This window comes from Eublepharis macularius, chromosome 12, assembly GCF_028583425.1.
Source record: "Eublepharis macularius isolate TG4126 chromosome 12, MPM_Emac_v1.0, whole genome shotgun sequence".
NCBI lineage: Eukaryota > Metazoa > Chordata > Lepidosauria > Squamata > Eublepharidae > Eublepharis > Eublepharis macularius.
Genome location: NC_072801.1, coordinates 20,697,605 through 20,709,664, shown reverse-complemented (window position 1 = coordinate 20,709,664; position 12,060 = coordinate 20,697,605). Strand labels below are relative to the sequence as shown.

The 12,060-nt window shown below is 46.2% G+C and overlaps 1 protein-coding gene and 1 non-coding gene across 5 annotated transcripts in view; one reads left to right on the top strand and one right to left on the bottom strand.

Moving 5' to 3' along the window:
- The window catches only part of EEF2K (eukaryotic elongation factor 2 kinase), a 37,746-nt gene extending 31,874 nt beyond the window's left edge, over positions 1–5,872 (bottom strand). For all 4 annotated transcript variants that reach the window (XM_054992539.1, XM_054992543.1, XM_054992547.1 and 1 more), the window contains exon 1: positions 5,691–5,872. The gene's annotated coding sequence lies outside the window, so the exon portion shown is untranslated. The remainder of the gene's footprint in view (positions 1–5,690) is intronic.
- A 3,167-nt stretch (positions 5,873–9,039) lies between these two features.
- TRNAL-UAG (transfer RNA leucine (anticodon UAG)) lies at positions 9,040–9,121 on the top strand. The gene has a single exon. It is a non-coding gene; the product is annotated as a tRNA-Leu (tRNA).
- The last annotated feature ends 2,939 nt before the right edge of the window (positions 9,122–12,060 follow it).

Below are 12,060 nucleotides of genomic sequence, written 5' to 3'. Positions count from 1 at the left end.
TGAAGCCAAGATTGTTCTGGCATTTCCAACAGGATACTTATTACAATGGTCAGCCAAATACTGTTGACTTTTAACAGGAGGGCAAGCAATGCAAACTCTGCAAGAAACACTAAGTTTTGCAGGCGGTATAAACTTTACTGAAGTTAAGCCATTTTGCATCATCTTTGCTCTACTGATGGGGCAATCCTAAGAAGAGTTACACCCTTCAAAAGTCATTGACTTCAAGAGCATAACCCTCCAGAGGACTGCACTCATTCTCCTACAGCTGGCTTTCAATAGAAATTGCCTGTACTCTCTGATCTCTTGGGGACTAGAAGCATGCCTCTTCTTGCCTTTTTTTAAAATGAAAGCCTAGTGATCTCTTTAAAATATCAAAGGAGCAGATCATGTTAACTATAAATGGAAGTGGGTATATTTACTGGATTTGCAAATGGGCTCTCGGTTATAACCAATGCACAAGTCTAGCGATTTTAGTATTAGAATAACTTTATCTCATTAGGTTTTATCCACCTTTTACTGCCTATTTTATGCTATGTATATTCTATTGGGAAATTTCATCTTGTTTTATCCTTCTTAGGATTTTATGTTTTAACAATTTTATGATGTTTTAAATTTCAATTGGTGTAACTATGTAATTCAGCATAAGACCTATGGTCAATTGAGCTTGTAAATAAAAAGAAAGGAAATGAAAGCCAAGATTCTCAGGATGTGGGACTTTGCATGGTGGAGCAATTTTGGCTGCTGGTGCTGCAATATGTACACACCTGCATTATTTATTTAGTCACCAAATGCCTGTTATATCTTCCATTTACATGCTGCCTTCCTGCAAATACAGTTGAATCAGGGAACGCTGCAGGTCATGAATCGACCTGTATTTGTTGACTTTTTTCCCCCTCTTCAAGCGTGAGGTAGAAAGAACCATGTGTACTCATTTAAAAAAAAAAAACAGAAACAGACTCCATACTGGAAACAATGGCTACTGGATTTTTCTAACGGCTTTAAGAAATAGGTTCTTAAAAATAAATAAATCTGTAAGAGTTCTGGCAGCTTGGGAACATCATCCAATTCAATGAGGCCACCTCTGTCCTGTCCATCTACCCAAATCCGAACTAGTTCGCCAAGCCATAATCACAAAACAATAACCTTGTAGTTAAAGTTAAAAGAAATGGCAATTTTGTCCTAAAAGTTTCTCTCGCTTTCTGTTGGCCCTATCACATATAAATACTAAGAACGCAAGCTAAAAAGTTACACAGGACTCCAAGATAATAACAATGAGGCAGGCAGAGCCCACCCTTTAAAATAATTAGATAAGCCAAGTCCACTCTGAACATCACCACTGCTGGGAACGTACCAACATCTTTTGAAACAACTTTTTCTGGCCTTGGCAACCAGCGTGGCCTGCTCTGCTATTTTCTCTCTAAATGTGGTTTTGAGGGCTGCTGTTCCAAACCGATTCTGCCTGCTTCCCCCCTCCTTTGTTACTGCCTGTCCCAATCCCAGGGACATTCTCCAAGGGATAGCTTCTTTCCCATACCTGGTTGCAAACAGCCAGGAAGCAAAACCGAAATTGTATTCAATCAGTTTAGGCAACTCAAAATATTTTATTTTTTAAAAACATTTATACAGAAGATTAAACGCACCAGGGATGGAACACATAAGACAGATCTTGCGAAAACTGTCAACAGAAGAAGATGAAACCATGTATGTATATAAGGAACTGGGGCAGTGTGAGTGGTCTCAAAGAACGGGTCTGTGTTGTAAATCCCAAAAATTGCATCTTGCTCATGTTCCTCAGCCTTGCCCGTGGAACTTTATGCTCTCTGAAAACCCAACGTAACACAGCGGTTTCCCTCCTTATACCAGCCAGAGGGTGCCACTGGGAATGACGCAAGGTTCAGGGACTTAACGTGCTACCAATTTGGCACCATGGAGTTTGGCAGGGATTATTAGTTCTCCATCAGAACAGCTGTCCATCTGATCCAGCATCAGCAGAAAAGACTACAAGCACAGCTTTCCCCAGAAACGTGGCATTCAAGGTTATACTGCGCCTGACTGTGGAGGTTTCATTTATCCAACATGGCTAATAACCACTGACAGAATCTGCACTCCCAGAATCTGTGTGATCCCATTTTAAAAGCCGAATGAACTAGCGGCCATCACCACATCCTGTGGTTATGAGTTCCGCAACTTCATCGATCTTGGGTGAAGAAGTAGCGCCTTTTGTGTGTCCTGAATCTGCTGGCCCATTAACTTTGCTGGGTGCCTACAAATCTTAGTATTTTCAGGAGAGAAAAAATTCCTTCTGCTTTCTTTATCTACTCTGTACGAAGGTTTGCAAAACACTATGTTCCCAACCCCTTAAATATAAATTAACAGCACACATAGGTTCACCAAAACCCTTACCCAACATCATAGAACATTAAATAAGAGTTACTCAAAAGAAATCACCTTTACAAAATCCCTTTTACTATTGTTACCTGAGCTGAGTTTTAAATTGGCATTAAACACAGTGAGAAAACAACAGCCATTTTTCTTCTCTGGGGTCATGGGAATCAATTACTATTATAACAGCTGTGATAATTCGCATTTCTTCCCTACTGCAGTTCACAGTACAGGTTTGAACACAGTAGTCCCAATGGGCCTGCTACTGTGTACAAAAAATAGCATCAATTTCTTACATACTGTTCCAGCCAATGCTATCCGAATACGACTTTTCCCCATTTACATTAGAAATTTAGTACTCTTTTGCATCTGGACTCAACAGACTGCGCTTTAAGCGAGATCAAATTAGTGTATGAAGTCCAAAAAGCATAGAACATGCAGAATCAATCCATGCAAAGAGTGTCCGATTGCAAAAGAAGAACAACAGAATTAGCTTTCTGATCACAACTTGGAGGAACACTGCAGGCCTTTCTTTGAATCTAAACAGAGAGATCTGTTGAACATCACGTGCTTTCTTTCCATCTCTCCACAAGCACTTTCCAAAAAACGACACGTCTGCATAATTGAGCGGGATGTTGTTTTTGCAACCCAGCATGGCCCGTATTGCATAATTTTAAACAAGAGACTCTGCCCAGGTGACCGTGTTTGCCAAAAAGATGCGGGAGGGAGACTGTTTCTTTTTTTGGTCCTCCATCTGTTCCAGTTTCAGATCTCGTATCTCTCTACAGTCCAAGAAGCACATGAGCGACTGATATGGAGATCCGCTGATCAAGAGAATCGGGATGCCCCTAAATCAACGCGCTGCATTCAAGCAGTCCAGGAAAATGTCCTCCTTAGGAACAAGCAGCAGCTGGCGGGCGCATTGCTGGAATTCTGGTTAGCAGAAGTTGTGGGGGATGGAGTGGTGCTAAAAATATTAACAGTCCCTTGATCGATGAGCACTCAAATTATCTCTGCCTAGGATGAATTATGGCACTTCAATTCCATTACATAATCGTGGCTGTACTAAAATCCGCAGCATCCTACTGGAATTCCTGCCCCCCCCTTTGAGTGCTGGAGCTTTCCATCGAGCCCCCCCCCTTTAAAATGTCATACTCCAGTATCCTTCAACGAATTCACAAACATATTGGGAAAAGGCTGAACGGGCAGGAGAGGGAAAAATCCACCCACCCCTCGCATGATCAAATTTCAGGCTAGCAAATGAGAATCTGAAAAGATACAGAACATTCTGTGTCTAATTCATAGACGGTGTTGCGATGCATTAGAAGAAGGAATGTCCATTCCTCTTTTAAGGCGCTCCCCAGCCCGTGCAATCTGCCAACTCCCTCGATATTACTTTTCCTTTTATGACAGCACGAAACCGGACAGATGCCAAGGCTTTCTCTCCCACTGGTATAAACACCGAACAGCGGGCAAACACGCTGAGTGTGAGAGCGCATTTCAAAGCAAGGAAAATGGGGATAAATATTTGCCTGGAGAGAGCACCCCCAGGGAACGAGGAAGATGGTCCAAGACATGCGCAATGTCTCCGACCCACACTGGACATCAGGGGCGTCAATGCTGGTTCTCGTTCAAAAACAACAGAATTCTGTATTCACACACACAAAAGACAGAAGCGGCACCAAGAGATCCAATTTTAATCACTCGAACAGGAGTGCCCCTGCCTTCACATAACTGAAGAAGTGAGAGGCAACGCACAGAAGTTCACCCTGAAATAAATGTTGTGGGTCTTTTAAGATGCCACTGGGCTGGATAATATCAGTCTTTGCTAGAGATGCTGCTACTGAATGGGTGGGACTGGTTTTTATGTTTTTTAATGCTGATTTTAATTGATTTTTTTAACAGGCCATGCTTTTGGATTTTTTAGGGAGTTGGTTGCAAATGTAACCCGTTGGTTTTATGGGTCAAGGAGCGGGGAGTATAAGCAATTGTTGTAAATAATAAAGATCACAGCTCAGTTTTAACTCAGCTCTCATAGGGGGAGGAGCGATCACAACCCTCACCACGAACTCGTGTGGCAAGGCGCTACACTCAGTGTCTCGGAAAAAAAGCAATCTTGACATCTTTTTAAATAGATAAATTCCAGGGGGCCTTAAACAGAAAACAGGAATGAAGGAGCCAATGCTGTGCTACGCAGATCATTCATTTTAGAGCTGTAAATATGTTTTGAACTTGTAAAGGCCTATGGCCACATACAATAAATCTGTCTGTCTGTCTGTCAGATCATCCCAGACTCAAGCAAACAAGCCAAGCCCCCACAGGTTTCCAAATGAAAGAACCGTCCCAGGCCACCAGTCAATTTGGACAGGTAACAAGAACAAAAATGTGTCTCCCGTCCAGCTACACTGATCAGTAAAATCCTGGGCAAAAACCGAAGCTCTACTCAAAAGACAAAGAGACCTGTGGGACCCTGAAGGCTACAAAAGGTGTGCCAATTTCGGTTTTCCCTTTTAGCTGCCCTGCAGTTATGCGTCTGGAACGAAAGGCACTTCTACCGGGCTGCAAAGGAAAGGCCTGCCAGCTCACACCCCTCCTCTTCGCTGGGCCACCCATCTGCCACCCCAGAGAAAAACAAGTTCACCAGGAGGAACCGACTCTTTTCAGATGCCGCGGTGAACGAGGGCGGGGGCGCCAGAACAACACCCCCAGCCCCAAAGGCCATTCCCAGATAGGGTTGCCAGCCGCCAGGTAGTAGCTGGAGATCTCCCGGAATTACAACTGGTCTCCAGGCCACAGAGATCAGTTCACCTGGAGAAAATGGCTGCTTTGGAGGGGGGACTCTATGGAATTATGCCATGCCAAGGTCCTTTCCCGCCCCAAACCCCTCTTTCTCCAGGTTTCACCCCCTGTATCTCCAGGAATTTCTCTACTTCGAGCTGGCAACCCTAGTCTCAGAACAGACCGTGCCTCTGCCCACACTGGACCTCCGCGCTCCAGGCCACTGCGGCCCCGCAATGCCGGGTTTTTGGGGAGGGGGATCCTTTGCTCGCCCTCCCCTCCCCGGGGGCCAGCCCTGCCTCCTGCCTGTGAACACGGAAGCTTCCAGGCGGCTCGCCAGTTCCGACGTGTCTGCAAAACCGGCTCGAAGGCGCGCAAGCGAGCAACGTCTCCCTTTCCTGCCAGGGAGGGAGCGGAGAGGCGGCGGACCCGGCCTCCTGCAGGCAGTCCCCGTCCCGTCCCGCCGCCCAGCCAGGCCCGAGCTCCTCGTGGCACGACCCGGAGGGGAGCAGGCCAACCGCCCGGCCTACCTTGGGGAGACCTCCGCGCCCAGCGGCGCCCGCAGCTCCTGCCCTGGGCGTCTGTCCCCGGCCGCGCACGGCTGCAAAGCCTCTCCGAGAGGCGGCGGCGGCCTGGCGTCTGCAAGAGCTCAGGCTTCCCCGGGGCGCGTCCCAAGGCGCCGCGGCGGCAGCCGAGGAAGTCCCTGCCTGCCGGGAGGGAGGGGAGGAGGCGGAGCGGCGCAGGCAGGCGCCCGCCGGGGATGTTTCCTCGCGGAGCCGCGCTCGGCTGGGCTGCGAGGGATCGGCCGGCTGCCGCGCCTAGGCGCACGCCCGCCGCCTTGGGGGCGCTCCGAGCCAAGATCGCAGCCGGGCCCGGCAGAGGAACGCTCCGCGGGGGAAGTTCGGGTGCCAGCATGGGGGGGGGGCGAGAAGAGCCCACCTGTGCAGATGCTGGGCGTGGATCCCCCGCTGTCCAGATGTTTTGGCTAGGTGGTGTGAAAAAACACAAAAGCTGTGGGGCTGTGAAATGAGGGGGGGGGGGGGAAGAGGGGAATGTGGCTTGTGAGTTGTCTGGTCCCCCCCCCCCAATTAGACCTGAATCTTACACGATGGAGTTTTGCCCTGCATTTCATGGCCCTGCTGTTAGTTTGGTTTTCTCCCCCCACTGCCTTTTACGAAGATGCAGGCAAGCACATCTGACCAAAGCCGGCTGCCAAAACTGATGCTGCAATAAAATTTTACTGGACTTTAAACGGATCCACAAATCTTCTGTTTGGTATTTGCTGCCGCAAACTAACATAAACACACACACACAAAGACACCCCCGAGTTTATTCTGCAGTATCAGTTCCTAGGCGGTTCTACAAGCCAAAAGGGGCTCATGCTGGGAAACAACCTGCAATCCGCTGCTGGCTATTCAAAGCAAGACTTGCCATCTTTACTTCAAGTTCATCCTTCTCTCTGAGACTCCAGGAAAAATACAATATAAGAAAAAACTACGCAATGCTACTAAAGAAAGATATAAACTCTTAAACCATAATGCAACATTTGACAGTCAGGATGGGATGCAAAGTTAGGAAAAATGTAATAAAGGACAACCATGTAAGACCTACCATCAACAATGCAACAACTGGGTTACAAAAAGGAGAACAACGTGCGAATGCATACAGAATACAATGCACTAAACAATAACCTTATTCCTTGTATGGAAGATTGCGCCTGACCAATGTTTGTTGACTACCACAACCCTATCACAATAATGTGAAATAGCAGGATGTGCACTACACCACACATTAATGTTCCTCCATCTGCAACTACCTGTTTCCATTAGAAGCAAAGAAGGTGGTGGCAGCTTCAAGACAAATCATGGCATGAGTTTAAGGCAACAAGCCCATCAAGGTAGGAAAAATGTTATCCCTAACAAAAGTCACCTCCCGAGCAACACTTCAGCTTTGCTGTCTCTAGAAGAACATCCCTCAAACAATTGTTTTGTGCATTTTCCTAGTACAGAATGCCATGGGCCCAGCTGCTATTGGGTGCTAAGCAGAATCTACGTATCACCCCCTCTTTATAGACCCTCAGTTGGTTACTGATTAGTTATCAGGTCCAATTCTAGATTCTAACAAAAGTTTTTAAAAATTATTTTTATGCTTTTAATCTGCCTCAGCCTTACAATCCTAATGAAGTCGGTAAAATGAGTAACCAGGTTCCTGGGGGTAAAGTGTAGATGACTGGGGAAGGCAATGGCAAACCACCCCGTAAAAAGTGCCAAGAAAATGTCGTGATGCAACATCATGCGACATCCCCCATGGGTCAGTAATGACTCGGTGCTTGCACCTTTACCTTTTAAATCTGCCTGGAGTCCCAAGGAGAAAGCTGGAATAATAAAAACAGCAGCAACAATAATAATAATATTCAAGCAGTCCCCAAATTTTATTTCCCACTTCATTTATTACATCAGTGCAGTGAAGTTGGGAAGATATTATCTCCTATTATTACTGCTATAAATCGTTACCACACTTAACATACACACACACACACACAAGATCCAGGTCTGATAGCACCTTAAAGACCAACTAGATTTCCAAGGTATGAGTTTTCAAGAGTCAAAACTTCCTTCAACAGATACATGGAGTGGAAAGAGATAGAAGTCTTTATAATCCGGGCAGATGGTGGAAGGGTTATTGCAAAATAGTGTGTCTGGAAACTAGCTATAATACAGCTTGATGGAGCAGGGGTGCAAACTGCAGAAAATTAGCATCTACAGTGGGAGAAAAATCCAGTGCCCCTGATTCAACCCCAGGGGCCCATTGTTCTGAATCTGCAAATAAACTCAAGTTTAGCAATTTCCTGTTGTAATTTTCCTCTGAAGTTTCTCTAGAGAACTGCTACTCTTAGGTCAGCAATGAAATGTCTTGGCAAATTAAAATGTCCCTCCGCTGGTTTTTGACTATTGCTATTTTTTATCAGATTTTTGCCCATTCTTTTGTGAAGGGACTGATCTGTTTGTCCAATATAGAGAGTTAAAGGGCATTGCAGGCACTTGATGGCATATATAATGTTGGAAGAGCAAGTGAATGAGCCTGAGATGGTATAGCTGTTGTTGTTAGGTCCAGTGATTGTATTGTTGGAATGTGTGTGTGTGTCCTTGGATGCTCTCTCGTTTCATAGCCTTAGAGCCCCACTGTTTTCATTGAACCCCCTCCCTTCTTTTATATTTTTCTAGCTTAAGGATAACACATCAGAAGAGCAAGATTCTGGTCCAGCAGCTCCTTAAAGATCTAGTTGGACTTTAAGATGTTACTGGACTCGGATCTTGCTCTTCTATTGCAGATGAACACCGCTACTAAAACATCTGATAAATGGACTTTTAGTTTTCTTGTTATTTGCACCGGTTAAAATAAACACTGGAAGCAAAAACAGGAATTTGAAACTTCCTGAAAACGGACTGGAGCAGGAGCGCCACCTCGTGGTCACAACTGGCTACCGCTTTACTGTAGAGTCTCCGCATTTAGGACGCCATTGAATTCATGAGAAGCCTGCGGGGAGGGTCTTGTTTCGTTTCGCACATCGTTGTGCAATGGAAGTAAGTACAACTCTCATCTCCCCCCAGCTGAGATCTCTCCAACCCGCTCCGAAAACTGTTAATAATCTTGGAGGTCCCACCCAGGCATGGACATTATTTTTTGGCATTTGCCTTCGCCTTTCAGAGGAAACATTTTAGACGGTTGCCGAGCAGAGAACCGAAAATAATGGCACGGTGCAAAAGCGACTAGTTGGCAAAAAATACATTCCAAAATGGGTAGCTTGGTGAAAAAGACTAGAAAAAATAGGCAGGCCTCTAACTTATATATCATTCAGGGTTCCCTTTGTAAGGAAGTGGTAGCGTGGCCGAGTGGTCTAAGGCGCTGGATTTAGGCTCCAGTCATTTCGATGGCGTGGGTTCGAATCCCACCGCTGCCAACATCTGTTTTTTTTCCCTTTTTTCTTTTCTCCCCGTTCTCAAAAAGTAATTTAACGCTGTAAAAAGAGGGATCCTTCTAAACGCGAGGCGCTGGAGTATCGTGATCTCAACCGCTGCGCTGCCAGTTTTATTGGAGGGGAAATGGGGGGGGGAGGCGGGGGAGCGTGGAATAAGCAGTCTCTGAATGCCTCCCCCCCCCCCGATCATGCATTATCTTTACTAATCGGCGCGGTTTTTAATCCATCTACGCTCCCCACCCCCCACTTCTTTAGAAAACGTGCAGTGGACCTAGGCATCTTTTCGTTCACATGCTCAGGGGTGCATGCCTGCAAAGAGAGAGTGGAAGCCGGAGGCCTGCGGGCTGGCGCCGAATTAAATCCCATTCATTACCCGTTTTGAAATATGGAGCTTGTCGAAAAGACGGGCTGTTTGGAATAAACCAGACAGGCCGGGACAGGGGCAGGAAACAAGCCCCTCATCAGAGATCTGCCATAAAATGGTCAGCTTGCAATCCTAAACCAAAAGTCCTGCTTGAGGGCAACGGGGCGTTTACTCGGATTGCACGGGCAGTGCTATGCCTTGGGTAGGGTTGCCAGCTCCAAGTTGGGAAGTTCCTGGAGATCGGGGCGGGGGGGGGGGAGTGAAACCTGGAGAAAGTGGGGTTTGGGCAGGGAAAGGACCTCAGCATGGCATAATTCCAGAGTCCACCTCCCCCCCCCAGTAGCCATTTTCTCCAGGTGAACTGATCTCTATGGCCTTGAGATGAGTTATAATTCCAGGAGATCTCCAGCCACTACCTGGAGGCTGGCAACCCTAGCCTTGGGGGAAGTGGCCATGGACTACTCCTGAGTAGTCATGGATTGTGAGTGCAGAGATACAATGCCTCTGTACTTGTAAACCTTGTGGACATTAAGTGCATGACTAACATAGTGAGAGTTCAGAGGGCTTAACTGGAGCAGGCCTTGGGGTTATTGATTCTAATATCTATATCCAGTGGGGGCAGGGCGGGGCGATGCTGAGATCCATCTAAAGCTAAGCATTATAAAAATAGTAAAGAGTCCAGTAGCACCTTTAAGACGAACCAACTTTATTGCAGCATAAGCTTTCAAAGAGAGCTGTGGTTCTCGAAAGCTTATGCTGCAATAAAGTTGGTTCGTCTTAAAGGTGCTACTGGATTCTTTACTATTTTGCAACTACAGACTAACACGGCTAACTCCTCTGCATTATAAAAATGCCATTGATTTCAACAGGATTTTGCACCTGCTGAGGTCGCTGTTGAGATCAATGGAGATTTCCTTTTTTAAAACTTGTACTTCCACAGTGTTGTTCTTAAAATGCAATGTCAAACCATTATCCAAAACAGTGAGCAAAGAAAGTGGCATCAGATCTGAGAAGCGAACCAAAGGATGCCAGACACTTAGTGCAACCTCCCTTCTCTGTAATAGCACTAATCCAATCCATATCTTCCTTTTGGGAGCCACAAAAAACCCTCATGGAGCAATGGGCAAGCTTCCGAGATCTGCAGAGTTCTTCATCAGGCTGGACAACTGGTACAAGCGAACAAAAGGGGACTGGAGCAAAGCCGATGTTTCAGCGCATGACAAAAGAACTTTGAGCCTGCAAGTCTGGAGCAGAGTCTTAAAATGGACCTGTAAGAAGGGTTTGCAGATTTTAGATTAGATGGCAGAAGGTACAAAATAGATTTCAAGAGGCACCAAAGGCTTCTTGGGAAAGAGAAGCAAAAGAATTCCCCCTCCCCATGAAAGTTTAAAAACAGCAGCAGCAGCAGTATTGTATAGTGGTTAGTGTCAGACTAGGATCTGGGGGCCGCAAGTTCAAATCCCCGCTCTGCCACGGAAGCTCGCTGGATGACCCTGGGCCAGTCTCATACACAGCCTAATGAACCTCATAGGGTTGTAAGGAGAATAAAATGGAGCAGCCCGATACAAGCTGCTTTGGGCCCCCCGTTGGGGAGAAAGGCAATGTGAAGTCAATAAGTGTCAGGGAAAATGCCCACATCTGCTTCAGCAGATTATAAAGTCATGCATAAGGGCCATGTAAGCTCGCAGATTTAATACCATCCAAGATATGTACCTTTCTGTTCCTACAGTTCCTGAAATCCCCCCATACATAAAACCAGGGATCTTTCCAATCAAAATCAAACAATCTGAAGAAGGTGCACATTTATCCAGTTTGTGTAACCAGGGCCCTGTATGGACAAAATATTGATCATTTGGACAAAAGTTGTCCTGTAGCATATAACACACCAGTTTTTAAAAAGAGGAAATTCAGGGGTAGTTTAGCGGGACAAGCCAGATGTGCCTCTGAAGCTCTGGAATAGAAACCCTGAACAGCACATTTACTCTAAAAAGCAGCTACATGGCGGAGGTGACTTGTTCTGGCTCTGGGATAAAGCACCAGGAAGGATGGGGTTAATAATTCCCTCCTCTGTGCCATTTGCCCCACACACACTGTTCAAAGCAGCAAAAGGAAAGGAAAGACTGGTACCCATACAGCACCTGTCCTCCCCACCCACCCCATCTTTACTTAAAGCAGCCCATGAAAAGGCATTTCTGATTACAGGAAAAGTGAAGAGAGTTGCCCACCTCTCCAGCCTTGTTCCAGATGCAACTGAATCAAAGACCTAAATTATACCACCCAAGTGCCATTCCCCACCTCTAATTCACAAATACTTTGGCCTTTTCTTTTAAGGAACTCCGACTGGTAGTAAGTGGGAGAGAGAATTCAGACACATGGGCTCCTCTGGGGGCGTTTTTATTTTTCCCTCATGAGTCTTTCGTCCAGGGAGCATTTCAAGGGCTGGAAGAACTGTTCTCTCGCTGGTTACTGGGGGAATCCCTCTAGCGTCTTTTGCATTCTGGCTGTCCCATTTTTTATCCATGCATCAGCAGGAGGACATCTTCTGGACATCTCTGAA